General features: G+C 37.2%; 1 protein-coding gene across 2 annotated transcripts in view; it reads left to right on the top strand.

The window, feature by feature from the left end:
- Positions 1-2,354: 2,354 nt before the first annotated feature.
- Positions 2,355-13,045, top strand: part of LOC122400689 (monocarboxylate transporter 14) — a 46,717-nt gene continuing 36,026 nt past the window's right edge. Inside the window, exon 1 of one of the 2 annotated variants that reach the window (XM_043402270.1) lies at positions 2,355-2,556. The gene's annotated coding sequence lies outside the window, so the exon portion shown is untranslated. Of the gene's footprint in view, positions 2,557-8,784; positions 8,886-13,045 lie in introns of those variants that run through there. The other variant, XM_043402272.1, reaches the window with a different exon arrangement.

The following is a 13,045-nucleotide window of genomic DNA, read 5'->3' as shown; positions in this document are numbered from 1 at the left end:
TCACAATAATTATTTACTTATACAAATATATCGAAAAGAACGTTTATAGAACACAATGTAAAATGAATAATAATTATATTTTTTTCAGATTTAATAACTCGAGAAGAAGAAGACTAATCATTATTCCCTTAGAACCCCTGTAGCTAATAACTATATTTTTTTTTATTTACAGGATATACACTAAAAGTTATACAAGGTAATACACAATACAATGAAAGGTACTAATATAACAAATTATACACTGATGTGGCAGTTGACGTGTTAATTATTAATAAGTGTATAATGTGACTTGATTGTGTTTTAATCTTTGCAATTTAGTTTTTTTTATATAATCTAAAAAATTATATAAGGACAATTTGTGGAAATGTTGCAAATGAACTTTGATGTACGCGACAAGTAAGCAATTTGTTGACACAGGGAAAGGGGATCGATGGCAGCTTAAGTGGGGTTATGTGACAGTTTTATAGTCATGTGTCTCCACGTATGGTTATGGTTCTATTGTTGAAATCTTGCCGCTAATTTGCCGGTAGACATGTTACTATGGCGCCATGACAGATTTTTGCCGCCAATTTGCCACCCATCAGAACATGAGATATTGCTATCGTGTCGCGATTCTGCAATAGCATTATGATAGCAGGCCACTTCATGCTTTTGTTATCAGTCTGCTAACCGAACGCAATACAACAGATTCCCGTATTGAATTTGTCAACAGGTCGTGTTCATACATAGTAATTGATCTTAATAAAATCTCGATCGAACACATTTCGAAGAGTGACTCGGAAAATGGTGGTATCGCGTGATATTTCTGTAATCGTATGATTTAGTATGAAGCAGTGTTTCATACGCTTCAATTTCCCTCGAGGATTTGAATTGAAATCATATGACTACAAAAGTGATATGATCTAGTCGTATTTAGTCATGCGTTCACGTGGCACCACTGCTGCCATCTTGAAGTTACTCCACGGAAGAAACACGATCGATCAAGAATTTATTGAAATCATTGTATCATACGAGTGATAATATAAATGGTTTGAAATGGATTAAATATATTCACTAATCATTCTTATGACTATGTTTTCGGGCCTGAAACTCTTTATCGCGTTTATATTATTTACTTCTAGATTCTGTTGCATCTTCCCTCGGATATTCCGGGGGCAAGATACATTTTTAAATTTCCTTGACATGAATGAATTGTTGATGGCGTCAGGCACCAAGGACATCTCTGTTTAAATATACGAGTCTACTCGAAACAAAAGGTTTGAAATTTCTCTGAATAATTATTATTATTTTTAAATTTTTTGGCAAATTAATTTCAATGTTAATTCCCATCGTTTGTGTTACAGCTATCGTCTTGCTTAGGTTTGCCAACATTTAGTAACAATCGTCCCCTAAATCTCGCAAACTTAAAAGTAGCAAGCAGTAGCAATTTTGTTCCAAAAAATTTCGACTTCCGAGTGAAAAAAGTCCCATAATTTGTTTCATCTTTGTATAGGCGTAATGTTGGATTCTGAAACTCCACTAGGATACCACCTTGTAGCAAACAAAAAATCCGTCCGCGCGGTTGTTTACAGCACATCCGGGGGATCGTTCCGTTTCCCATCCCCCTCTGTTCCGGACAAACGGGACCGAGACTTCGCCGCGCGATAGGCGTATATTCTTGGCGCGACCTACCTTAAAGTAAACTTACACTTTCGTTTAGGCGCCACCGTGCAACAGGAGGGGCGAAGCACGGGAAACCAAACGGACGGAGAGTTCAGATGAACGCCGCGGCCGTTCTATCGCGCGAGAATTGCAAGTGACTCGTCCTCGTGCGTTTATTGCGGCCACCTCGTGCATTTCGTCTCTCCTCCTCTCTATCGACTTCTTTCATTTTTTCCCGCGCCCGAAACTTTCGTTCCTCTATTCCTAGGTACTCGCTCTCTCGATCGGTTGGCTCGTTTTCTCTTCAGGCGGGGCGGACGACACCAAGCTGCGGGCGTGAAATCGAAGTTCGTCGACGATCATGACACACACGTGAGTGCAGTTCGGTGAAGGTTCGCTGACGCGATACACGAAACACGGGGTGCATTGTTTCTCTGTGACACGTCGATCGTAACGAAGATATCGCGTTTTCGGATCGCGGCGATGACCAATCATCGGTAAAAAGAACGCTGTTTGGAGGAGCGAACAGATCCCTGTAAACGATAGTTATCGCGCGGGCTATTGTTGGCGGTAATCGGGGATCCACCATGAAACTTATCGCGCCAGTCGACACGTTTTGAACGTTTTCACGAAGGAAACACGCCGTGCCGCCGCTAGAAGGACTAGGACGTTTTCTTAGGCGGAACTCGGCGCGAAAAGAGAGCTATCCAGTGCGTATTTCTACGCGCGCGGCGAGTTCGAGCCACCAGACGCGAGGTTACGTTTCGTGCACGTGTACTCGAGCACGCCGCCCTTTAACGCGGGAATAAGTAGAGTCGAAACTCGCGAGCGGTTTGCTCGAACCAGTTTCAAACGCCTGACACCTGGATCGACGAATTTTCGTTAAATCCGAAGACCAGATCCGAATGAATCGAGGTGACGTTACTATTTTATTTATTGTGCTAACATAAGAAAATACCAGTGCCACGGGTACATATACAGTGTCGTGAAAAGTGTAGCATCTAATATCATCGATTTAAACACATTTTGCATAATATTTTGTATCTCGAAAATCTGACGATATTTGCGTTCCGTGTGAAATCTAGTGCGTAGTTGAAAGTGAATGACCGATCATGCAATATATTTAGATGATCGGATCTTTGCATCAGGGTATACCGTTTACTGTGTATGAATGTTGTTGGCAGTTTTTACGTAGCGTTGATCGATGTTTTTGAATACGCAATTAATGTTTTCATAACGTTCGATTGCTGCATCCGAACGAGTGCATTCTTAACATTGCTGTTACTGAAAAAGGAAGGGACAAGGACGACTTTAACTCTCTAATTATGTTAACGAGACGTTATCAGTTTCTACCTGTGCGCCTGGCTCGTAATGTCAATAAATATTTTTACCAACGTTACGTTACTCGGGGGACCACTATCACCGTGTCTTGCGATTAGAAACGACGAAAACGGGTTGCCATGTGGTTCGGTGGTCGCGCAATCTCCCGCTGAAACGGGTTATCGGGCAGTCGCCTCCAGTGTTCTTATCGACGATCGACGGAACCTGCGCGTGACGACATTTTTTACGCGCGACTATTCGATTTCGTCGCCACCGTGTATCGATTCTGGGGGCTTCGAAGGGTTCCGAAAATTATTATTTCGAACCGAAAGTAATAAATAACTCTCGCAATTGCGACGATATAAAAAATATTAGATCGTCCCATATGTTCATACTGCGTTTTTTTAAACATAGAGTGGAATTTTATGAAGACCAGTAAACTCTTCTCGTTTGATAAGTCCCTTTTCTTTGGCAAAAATTCTAGAGGCCAAAATAAGACGAAAATCAAGGATACTAACTTGTTGATTCAGGCTTCGTTACAAAGCTATAGAAACATTTTCGGCCCCACAGTATATTTTTGGTAAAGAATTTTTTTCTCGAAAGTACGTAGGATTTCGGGGGTATGTGTATCCATCAAAAATGATTATCATTGACCCCTGCAACCAAAAATAATTTTTCTGAGGACGATTTGAAATTTTTTAATTTTATCGAAAAATTTCATACCTTCTCGAATTTTTGTCTCGAAAGTGGGTAGGAATTCGGGGGTATGCCTATCCATCAAAAATGATTATCATTGACCCCTGCAACCAAAAATAATTTTTCTGAGGACGATTTGAAATTTTTTAATTTTATCGAAAAATTTCATACCTTCTCGAATTTTTGTCTCGAAAGTGGGTAGGAATTCGGGGGTATGCCTATTCACCAAAAATGATTGTAATTGACTCCCTCAACCGAAAATAATTTTCCCAAAACGAATTGAAATTTTTTAATTTTATCGAAAAATTTCATACCTTCTCGAATTTTTGTCTCGAAAGTGGGTAGGAATTCGGGGGTATGCCTATTCATCAAAAATAATTGTAATTGACCCCCTCAACCGAAAATAATTTTCCCAAAACGATTTGAAAATTTTTAATTTTATCGTAAAATTTCATACCTTCTCGATTTTTTTTCTCGAAAGTGCACAGGATTTCGAGGGTATGTCTATAGACCAAAAATGATTATAATTGACCCCTGCAACCAACAATAATTTTTTTGAGGTCGATTTGAAATTTTTAATTCTGTCGAAAAACTTCACACATTTTCGAATTTTTTTCTCGAAAGTAGGTAGGATTTGGGGTATGTGTAATGACCAAAAATGATTGTAATTGACCCCTGCAACCAAACATAATTTTTTGAGGTTGATTTGAAACTTTTAATTTTGTCGAAAAATTTCACACATTTCCGAATTTTTTTCTCGAAAGTGGGTAGGATTTCGAGGGTATGTCTATAGACCAAAAATGATTATAATTGACCCCTGCAACCAGCAATAATTTTTTTGAGGACGATTTGAAATTTTTTAATTTTGTCGAAAAATATGTCCACCTACTGAATTTTTTTCTCAAAAGTGGATAGAATTTCGGGGGTATGTGTAATGACCAAAAATGATTGTAATTGAGCCCCACAACCAAAAATAATTTTTTCAGAACAGTTTGAACCTTTCTTTTTCGTCGAAAAATTGCAGCACATTCCCCCTGTCGATTTTTCTTAATAATTCATTTTTATTTTTAATAAATTTGTTTGTCGTCCTACGGAAATTTTGTTGAGTACTTTTTTATAGGTATCCATGAACTCTACTTCACATTTACTGTTGTGCATCAGGAATTCAGACTAACATCGAACGATGTTATTGCGTTCCGTGCACGACCAGAATCTGTCGTTCTTGCGTTCACGGCGAACATTATTTATCGCGTGTAACATTCATCATTACTGAATCACTTTCAACGGTCTTGTCCAAACGAAATCTCCTTGGATCGATCGGTGTGAGAAGGAGATTGCGAACGCTCAACGAAAGGTCGAGATTAATGATGGGACTGAAATATGCATCGATACTATCGATGCATTTACATTCGAAATTGATAATTTAGTATCGAATTATTCTACGGTATGTCTTTCCACCTATGTACAGGGTGTCTCGTTAACTCTGTTGCAAAACGTACACCTCGATAACTCGGAGTCGATCGAAACTGTTAAAATTTTTAACGATTTTCTGTTCTAAGAAAATAGAGAACGAGGTGTATTCCGTTAAAAATTCCACTAATTTCTGCATAAACAGATGAATTTTACTGTTTCGGAAATGGAAAGTAGTTAAACTTTGCCACATCTGTTTCTCGGTTCTAAGAATATACTCAACATTTGCCCTTTTAGCGTGAAATATAGAAATGTTTCATAGATTAACGGTGTACTCGTTATTTTATAATATTTCTAACGACACTATTATTTGAAAGTTTATTGGCGATAGGATTTATTTGAAAGAAACGATACAAGCTTGGAAGAGTCGGTTTTTAGTGAAAATTATTAATTCCAAATAATAGGTATTCCTAATTTCACAATGACTATATTATATTTCAATTTAATCAATATTCCTGACATCGATTGCAAAAAGTGGTCGATTTGGCACGGAATTCTTCCGAGGACCTTCGAATTCCTCATGCAGGCGGCTTTCTATGTCCGTTGCATCATACTACTCGTTTTTAGAGAGAAAAAGTAACTCCAAGTTTTTAAAACTATAAAAATACGAAGCTTGAAATTCCTGAAAGTCTTGAATGTTTTAAACTATTAAAATTTCAACGTTTTAATGAAAATTGTTAAACTACATTTTAATAAAAAATCAAAGAAGTTTTGTAGCGACGATACAATGGCTTTGCCAAAGGAAGGGGAGGGAGTTATCGAAAGAGAAGAGGTTTACTGTTTTTCATAAAATTCGATTATATGTTTAAAACATTGTTTTGAGTTGTAGTAAAAAATTTGGCACGAACATATGGGACGACCTAACAATTTCCCATATTTGGGATATTTTTATTTCGAAGACCTTAAGTGTGATGAATCGAGGAACGTAACAGGATTAAAGGGGGATTCCCGCGTAACAGCGTTAAAATTAAAGTTTCATTTTTAATTCTTTTCGTAAAGAATTGAAAGTTTCATTGTACTAGACTTTCAGGACGAACAGATACCTTTACACTGTATAATATACTATATAATATTGAAAAATTTAAACAATTAGAGCATTTTGAAGAAAAAATTTGTATACTAAAATAAAATTTATACCAAAAAAAAATTTGTATACCAAAAAAAATTGTTTCTTCAAAATGCAATAGTTTTATACATTTTCCATATTTTTTATTTAAAATAGGCACAGTATCAATAGAAATCAACCAGCCTTAACCCTTAACTGTACTCTCAATCCAACAACCGAATTATTTTACTTGATTTTCATTTTTACCAAATTGGTAAATGAAAATCAACTTTCCTTTGAAGCATTTAAAAAATAATAAACTAATAGAAGATTACATTCACTTTCGAACAGTTACATTGATATATATAAAGTAATTGTTAGTTTAAACTTGTGGAGGGATGTTACGCTGTACACCAACTTGGATAGGAGTAACTACTATTCAATAAAGGATAATAAAAAGTGGACTAAAAAAATATTTTCGTACAGTTCAAGGGTCCCTCTCCAGATACCTAAAAGTCTAGTACAGTAGAACTATTAATTCTTTACGAAAAAAAATTACTAGTTTAAACTTGCGGAGGGATGCTACGCTATACACCAACTTGGTTAGGAGTAACTATTATTCAATAAAGGATAATAAAAAGTGGACTAAAAAAATATTTTCGTACAGTTCAAGGGTCCCTCTCCAGATACCTAAAAGTCTAGTACAGTAGAACTATTAATTCTTTACGAAAAAAAATTACTAGTTTAAACTTGCGGAGGGATGCTACGCTATACACCAACTTGGTTAGGAGTAACTATTATTCAATAAAGGATAATAAAAAGTGGACTAAAAAAATATTTTCGTACAGTTCAAGGGTCCCTCTCCAGATACCTAAAAGTCTAGTATAATAGAACTTTTAATTCTTGAGGAAAAAAATAAAAAATTGTAATTTTAGCGGTGTTACGCGAGAATCTCCCCTTAAGGGGTCTGGTAACTCTAGAATATTGAAAAATTCGATTTTTTTTTTGGCTTAAATAATAGTTTGAAGCCTTAAAAACATTATGCGAAAGGTCTCTGTGTCGGAACAATGTTTTTGCTGAAAATTTAGAGCCCCAAACGATGACGTGTATCTGCGTCCTGTATCGCATTAAATGCATGTTCCTCGGAACTATGTTTTACAAAACGGTGTGCAGCATTACTCCAGTTTTAATTAATCAATTGCTTTGAAAATTTACAGTTATCTTTACTATTATATTTATTAGGCATTGACGATCCGTTTATTTCAAAATTGTCAAATAATTCTGCAAAATACTGGTAATAAGAACTCGTTTTTGTGTTAAAATTCGATTTTAAATTTCAAATATCTGCCACATTGTTCATTTTTATATAAATTGAAATGTCTCATCGTCAATGCCTAGGACATTTATCATAGTTAATGGAATATTTCGGTTTTTGTTGTACATAACAACCATTTTACCACAATCCTGCACACCAGCTGGGCATCAAAACAAGAAGTGGCTCGGGAACATGGCGCTGTGTAGGCTTAATTATAAATATTTTTTAAACATTGCCAAGGGTTTTTTTCAACATTTGTTATACCTAAATACAGTGCAAAGTTTCAGGATAATTGAATGCTTACTTTATCTTCAGTGTTACTTAAAAAAATGCCCCGATTTCCATACCGCTAGAGGTACCAGACCCCTTAAGGGGCCTTTCTACCTTGTGGGATTAAAAAAATCGATATTTTTTTTTTTGCATTTTCCTTTAGTATGTAGTCTCGAAAATATGTCTACCAAATATTAAATTGAAATTCTGAAAACTAACGAAGTTATAGCCTGCTGAAATGTACCGCGCGCAGGTATAACAACACGATGTGAAACTTTAAAGCTGTTTTTCTCGAAACTACATTTTTCGGCACTGCGTGCGTGATAACTAAAAAACTATTCAAGATATCAACATCAAATTTATACAGTATCTTCAAAACTGGTCTCCCTATAGCATGAACTAGGATAATTGCGATATATGCAATACTTTTTCTTTTATTAACAAAAAAGCAACCAAATATATGAAAATATTCAGTATTTTTTCGTAAAATAGCTGCCATTTTGCCATTTTTTGTTTTTTTGAAAAGATCCTAGTTCATGCTATAACCACACTCATCTATATTAAGAATATCGTTGGTTTTAGGATTTCGAATAAATTGTTCGCAAGATATCACGTACGCAGTCGGGTGCCGTTCGTAAAAACTGTTGTTTGATGATCAACAAAAACAGCGTAATCAATAGATATTATGCGTTGCAAAAATTCGTAAATATAGCTAAATATATAATAAATGTATCTACAAAATCCGGAATTAATCGCTCTTTAATAACCCGCAAAAAAAAATCACAAAGAAACACGTATTTTTCATGCCTACAAGGTAGAATGGCCCCTTAAAAGCTTGGAACCAGACAGCTGATAGATTCGAGCGGGTCATCGTTAGCAACGGGACGATCCTCCGCGTTTGTGACGGACCAATCTGGCATTCGGTCGTTATCGGTGACCGATGGAAGCCGTGCACGCCCGACGGGACACGCTTGATCGCGCTGACTCTCGAGCACATCGCGTGGCACGTCTCAGTACACGCGCGTCACGCCGCCACACGAACACGTGCGCGTTCCGTCCCAGGCATTCGTTTATGCTCGGTCCCCTGAAATTTCGGCAGTCTGTGACAGTGACCTAACCCGAGGAAAGGTAAATCACCAATCGACCTTTACGTTCACGCGTTTCGTCGACCACGCGCGTGTGAATCTTTCTCCGCGGGTGGCGCGTCCGTCGTTTTTCTAGGATCACGCGTGTGGGCGTCGGGCGGAAAGTGCACGCGTGTGCACGCTTCGCGCGCTTCGTATTCGACGAACGTCGACGCGCATTTCCCGCCTTCGCGTCTGCGCACGTTTGCCGCGCAGCGTCCCTTTACACGCGGTCGACCGAACACGTGCGCGATTTTACTATTCTCGATGCACGAACATTTTCACGAAACGATTCACCAATGGAAACATTCTCCGGTACCATTTGACAGATTATCGACACGATCTTTCCATTCGTATCGCGTGAAATGTAATTTCTGTAATTTTTACGAACAGTGGAGTGGAAATTGATTTTTAGAGAATTAGAGAGCTTCTTTCGTATTGCGTAGAGGCGAAATTTTGTTCGAATAATGGATGAAAACATTCTCTGGTAGTATTAACGTACCATTGGACACTTTATCGACACGATCATTTTTTTCAAAATACTTCTCATCGCGGATGAAATGTACTGTCTTGCACAAAAATTATTTTTTTCGCTTCACAGTGCACTTGAAAGTGATACGTTTGTCAATCAGAATTTCGTATTACAAACGTAAAGTCACGCAAAAGTGGCGTGACACGAACGTGTTAAAATTGTAATTTTTATTGAAGGCTGTTTATCACTTTCGTACGTTGTTCTATCATTTTCGATTCGTTTCTTATCGCGAGGTTTTTTATACGTTTACGTGTTAAACGGGACAAGGTATCTGTTCTCCGTATGCAGAGCATGGGAACACGCCCGCATGACGTCGACTACGTCACGATTCCGAAATTTCCATACGGAGAGGCTCGACAGCGATTAGAATATTAATTTCGAATTGGTAATGAACCTACTGCAGAAACAACCTTGTTTCATCGGCGCACAGAACCAGTGAATGTTACGGAAATTTCCCGCGTTTGTCATTGTGATTACTTCTCTGTTTTTATATTCGTCGCCTGTTCGTTGCAAAGCCATTAAATATTAGGTAATTGAGATCGATAGTCGATCGCGTGTCCGGTAGTGGTCAATATTCAGAAAAAAAATGTAAAAGTTACAATTACAATAGAGCCTCGATTAACTACTGTTTGATTATTCAGTTCTCCGAGGTCTCGATTATCCGGTGTATTAAGAACACGTATTTTGATTAGGAATTGCAAATTGAACGATTAATTCTTTTACCGACCAACATTTCTACCTTACGTAAACGATTTTCTGCTCTGCTTTTGTAACGCAGGTGTCCTTTCCTAAAATCGTTTTAATTCGAATTTATTAGCAAAATTGAGGAGTTATGCTTCTTTTCCTATTATCGAATTTTTATAATCTATAAATTATACGCACCTTTAAATTACCTGTGTTATACTAAAATATCTTATTTGGATCTGCGTTTCAAAATTAATGACGCATTAGTTCCATTTACATAACTTATCGCCGTATTGTGTGAACAAAATTCTACTGTTTATATTCCTAATTCTCGCTTTGTTTTCTCGAAGAAATTTGGTATTTCAAATGTACAGCAAAAAACTGAAAAATCTACCAAAAGCAAAAGATTTAAAATCTAAACTGATAATCCATAATCATAATAATTTTTTATCTACTTGTAAAACAAAAGCAGAAGGACCATCTACAATAAACCCGTTTTAATTCCACGGTCACTTAGCTACGATTACTTAAAGTATTTTCTAACCTATAACTCAAAACGTCCACCTCGAATCTTCGAGCCTCTATAATATTTTACCATGACTACTTAGAGGAGTTTTGAACGGCTCTCAGGAACAAACAAAAGGGAAGAATACACCATTATTAATGCATAGACGATAACCTTCGCAATAAAAAAGAAACAATAAATTAGTGTATCTAGGTATAGTCGCGAAGGGATTAAAAAGCAATGCAATTCTATTTTTTCGTTAACATGTACGATTTCAGAATTCATCCTATTTCCTATTCCACCTAAGAATTTCAATTTTTGTTCACCGATCAATGGACAAACTTTGAAATTTCGATCCAAATAATAATTTCCACCGAGGCTGGTTTAGAGTCGCCAGAGCCTCGTTCCTTCTCTCTTTTTGACAGTGAAAACATCTTTTCGTTAACATGTACGATTTCAGAATTCATCCTATTTCCTATTCCACCTAAGAATTTCAATTTTTGTTCACCGATCAATGGACAAACTTTGAAATTTCGATCCAAATAATAATTTCCACCGAGGCTGGTTTAGAGACGCCAGAGCCTCGTTCCTTCTCTCTTTTTGACAGTGAAAACATCTTTTCGTTAACATGTACGATTTCAGAATTCATCCTATTTCCTATTCTACCTAAGAATTTCAATTTTTGTTCACCGATCAATGGACAAACTTCGAAATTTCGATCCAAATAATAATTTCCACCGAGGCTGTTTTCGAGACGCCAAAACCTTGTTCCTTCTCTCTTTTTGACAGTGAAAACATCTTTTCGTTAACATGTACGATTTCAGAATTCATCCTATTTCCTATTCCACCTAAGAATTTCAATTTTTGTTCACCGATCAATGGACAAACTTCGAAATTTCGATCCAAATAATAATTTCCACCGAGGCTGGTTTCGAGTCTCCAAAGCCTTGTTCCTTCTCTCTTTTTGACAGTGAAAAAACATTCGATGAAGCCGTCGGTTACGAGTCGACACGGACAAACAGAGTTCGCGGTTCTTTTGCTTTCCCCTGACCTGGGTGAAACTCCCCGCCGTGGCGAACAAAAGAGCAACGGGGGCTGAAGGGGCTGGCGGAGGTCGTCGAGTGGCCCGCAACAGGGACGCCTCGGTGGTTTATTGGCCTGTTTACGGCTATTTCTGAAACTCTCGCCCGTTGACCGATCCGCCGGTTTGGGACGAGATGTTGGTAAATAAATGCACAGCAAATCGTCGGAGATAAGTTCCCGCGAACTTTGGCCCCGGCACGTGGCCCCTTCACCTCGAGCTCTAGGTACGATTGCGTGTTTGTGCGTAGGGTAAAGCGCCAATTACGGGTATCTGCTCAATTATGGGTTATTCTCGATCGTAGAAACACAATCGATATACATATAGTGACTAACGAAAGTATTCGAACGCTTAGACTTAGACTTAGACAATTTTTAGCACATCAAACATGTACGTTAAACTAAAGTGTTTAATACGATATGGTATCTATAGCAAGAAAGAGGTCTCAACGATACGTACAATACTTGAAACATATTTATTAAAACGCGAACCATCAATGGATAATAAAAATATTCGAATATATTGTTGCATCAAATGTACATTGGTTTTCAAACGTGACATTTGCAATGTTCCATTATGTATCGATCGTTTTAAAGATTATCATACTGGTAAACAAATTTTAGTATCTATTTTAAGTTTAAAATTTGGTTTTTAGACAATTGGAAACTAGCATAACCACAATTTGACATAAAACTTATTTTTACAGCACGTTCAAATTCAAGAGTCCTATCTAGATTTATTTTCTTTAACATCTAATCTTAAGAATTAATTTTGTTTGCTCCTCTCACCTCTCCATTAAAATTAACGTTTTTCTTACTTTAACGTAATTCATCTCGTGAACTTTGAAATATCTTGTATAATATTTTGAAACTGTTATTTTCAGAACCCTTTCGATCTCGATCGCGATTCTTTTACTTCGAGGCTTCGAATCGCAGAGACCAATTTTTTCGAGGATCGTTCGATTCCTACTTCGAGGTCCATTCGATTGGCCTACATCGAGAATCGCTTTGTTCGCGAAAGATTTGAAAACCGATGAATTTCACGATTTCGGTACGTTGTGGCACATTTAATACGATCTAGTGCAGAAAATTCTTCGTATTGTATTTGATTTCGCGTTTCTCTCTTTGTAAATTTTCAGCCAAACGCTATACTTAAATCCACAATTTTTTATACGCACGGTTTATAGATTTTGATATTCATTTCTGAGCTTCATTTTTATTCCTGAATATTCTACTCACTGTAACCCAGAATATTCAGGTATTTCGATGGTTTGGTTGCTGAGTTTGTTCCGTTTCGAAACGTTGGATCTGTATGAACCTCAGCAATCCGTGTTGTTGCATTTATCGAGCCACGCGTTGTAAA

Source organism: Colletes gigas, unplaced genomic scaffold (assembly GCF_013123115.1).
Source record: "Colletes gigas isolate AHSC1104 unplaced genomic scaffold, ASM1312311v1 Colletes_gigas_Sc00019, whole genome shotgun sequence".
Lineage (NCBI taxonomy): Eukaryota > Metazoa > Arthropoda > Insecta > Hymenoptera > Colletidae > Colletes > Colletes gigas.
The sequence above is the reverse complement of the archived record's forward strand: the minus strand, read 5'-3'. Positions and strand labels throughout refer to the sequence as shown.